Here is a 2,846-nt window from a genome sequence, read left to right on the forward strand (position 1 = left end):
TTAAACGTTTAAACGTTTAAACGTTTAAACGTTAACGTTAACGTTAACGTTAACGTTAACGTTAACGTTAACGTTAACGTTAACGTTAACGTTAAGTTAACGTTAACGTTAACGTTAACGTTAACGTTAACGTTAACGTTAACGTAACGTACGTACTACTACTCTCTCTCTCTCTCTCTCTCTCTCTCTCTCTCTCTCTCTCTCTCTCTCTCTCTCTCTCTCTCTCTTTCTTATAAAAAGAAAGAAATTAATGTCCTCCAATTGAACATGGAGAATAGTTAAAAATCAGTTATTTGGCCACTATTGCGGAAAGAGACAAATGGACTTGTAAAAATGTTGCGCTATTTGTTTTGAGAAAAAATGAAACAAGCTTTAAAATTAATTCGAACTGATATGTTATTATTCTGTGTCGTGGATAATGTCAGTTAAATAAAAATTAACGAACATCGTTGAACAATACTTTGAATGGTAACACATTTTCTATAGGAAATGTATTCATTTATTATGAACTCACTATATAGTATAAATATTGATTGCATTATCATTTTTTCACAAATCGCATTTTTTTCAAAGCTCTACTAACTAGCGCTATTTTAAGTGAACCAAATAAATTATTGTCTCATAGTAGGTAATATAAAAGTAAATGTAGATAGGGACATAATTTTAATTTTCACCTCGCGACAACATATTTAATACGCAGCTCTTTTTGTATAAAACATTAGATGCCGTCATTGTTCATATAAAGACTTTCATGTACATATGCACGTACAATAACCGTATATATATATTGTTTATTCATTCTGACTACATAATTGTGTTGCAAGTGAGCCCTCAACACGGTAAACGAAGTTATCACACATGTACATTCACTCATCGATACATTTGACAAATACAGATCATAGTGAAAAGTAACGAAAGTGTTTTTATTTTCTCTAGTAAGCATTTTTTTGCTATTTTAGTCGCTTAATTAAAATTGCTAACGTGAACCATATGGAATATGAAAACATCGTATAAGTCAACGAATGATATGAAAAATCATAACTTTAACGAACGGAGTGACCATGAACGGGGGCAGAATACGTAAATTTTGATCGTAGATGGCGCGATTTGCTCATGCCGGCGATGAAAGTGACGATGATAGATGACCCAAAATATCGGAGCAATCGAACTGAAATATTATTCTTAGCAGCATCCTTACACCATGTCAACTTCATATCCTATTCAGAGATTAACGCGTCATTTGTTATACTAGAGAAATTTCTTCACGCATAAATTGATTTATCATACTCATATAAAACTAAAGAAAGAAATAAACATTAATTTATTAAATCTCATCCCGTGATAAAGATTATCATATTATCAGAAAAGATTTTATTATTGTCAGAATAGCGAAAATAATAGTGTCGTAATAATTGCGAGAATCATAAATTGCAACGTTTTGTACAAAATCACAACTTTGACGAAAGAAACTCAAATCGAGAGCCTCGCGCGTTGGTAGGACGGACGGCTGTGTCAGTGAAGAGACTGACAATGATGGATGACTACGCGTGATGCGTGTGAGTCAAGCCCATACGACGCCATAGCTCCGAGCTCATATGTGACCTCCGGTTCGAGCGAACCGAACTGTTGCTATCGTTGCATCTGTGCAGAACACCCTCCCGAAACACGATCCCCGATCAACGATCCTCCCCACATCGGCTAATTTCTCCAAGCTATTAACTTTTTCTCCGACCAACGAGGCCTTGTGAAAGAAAAAAAAAAATAAAGAGTTGGAAGACTAGAAAATTGCGTTTTGCAACCTGCACCGTTTTAGTTTTTTGTGCGCCACTTCCGATTTTCGGATACATAGTATTTCGCAATGCACGGTGTGGTATGACATAACAATTTGATAAACATGGAACAATCTGTCGTCGTCGTATAGAACATCTTAATAAAATTTACATTTAAACATTTTGCAATATAACTTTATCATCGATTGTGCGGTGATATCGTGGTCACATCGAGGGTAGATTTCGAAACTGCAGGGTCAAGGGTTACCAGCCCCGAATCGTGCGATGCTTGCCCTTTCAGCTCAACCGTCGCGACCATAAATCTTACGATCGTCAAGGGAGGACTCATTCACGCCACTTTGCTTTCCATTCGATATCCGCTGAGCAGAAAACGCATGGATTTCTACGACTTTCACCTTGATCATTCAAAGTACACGATACTGTTCGAACTACGTAAAACGCACTTTTCATTGTATGGCGCTCGGTATGATTCGTTAATTTTCGCAATGTTATTGTGGATGTTTAATCTAGTCGCAAATATTCCTCGATTAAAAGTGATTTATTAACGCATCGTGCACGTGCAAAGATTTCCAGAATTACCGCAATTGTTTCATTTAATCGATTCGTGCTATATTCTTGAGACAAAGAACGTAAATCTCGAAGTAGAAAGCAGCAAGATACGAGTAGCCGGCACAACGATTCTTATTTTCTTTTTCTTCCGGGATGCACGAGAGAGAAATGTCGTTAACGCTTAAATGTTAATAAATGTAGATAGGGAATAGGAGGTCCTGTATATCAGACAGGTAGATGCTTACCTGAGCGCCTGGTGACTAAGTGAAGAAGGTAAGAAAGTGCTGCAACGCTGGCGGCTGCTTTTGAGGCTTGGTTTGTCATGGTTCGCATGATAGATGGAGGAAGCGGGAGCTTCGCCTCTCCAGTGTATATATATATATATATATATATATATATATATATGTGTCGTGTACGTACGTCACGTAACGGTTCGTACGTACGTACGGTCCGGTCGGTTAGGTTGGTTGGGTTGGTTGGTTAGTTGGTTCGGTTGGTTAGGTTGGT

This window comes from Atta cephalotes (assembly GCF_000143395.1).
Source record: "Atta cephalotes unplaced genomic scaffold scaffold00013, whole genome shotgun sequence".
Lineage (NCBI taxonomy): Eukaryota > Metazoa > Arthropoda > Insecta > Hymenoptera > Formicidae > Atta > Atta cephalotes.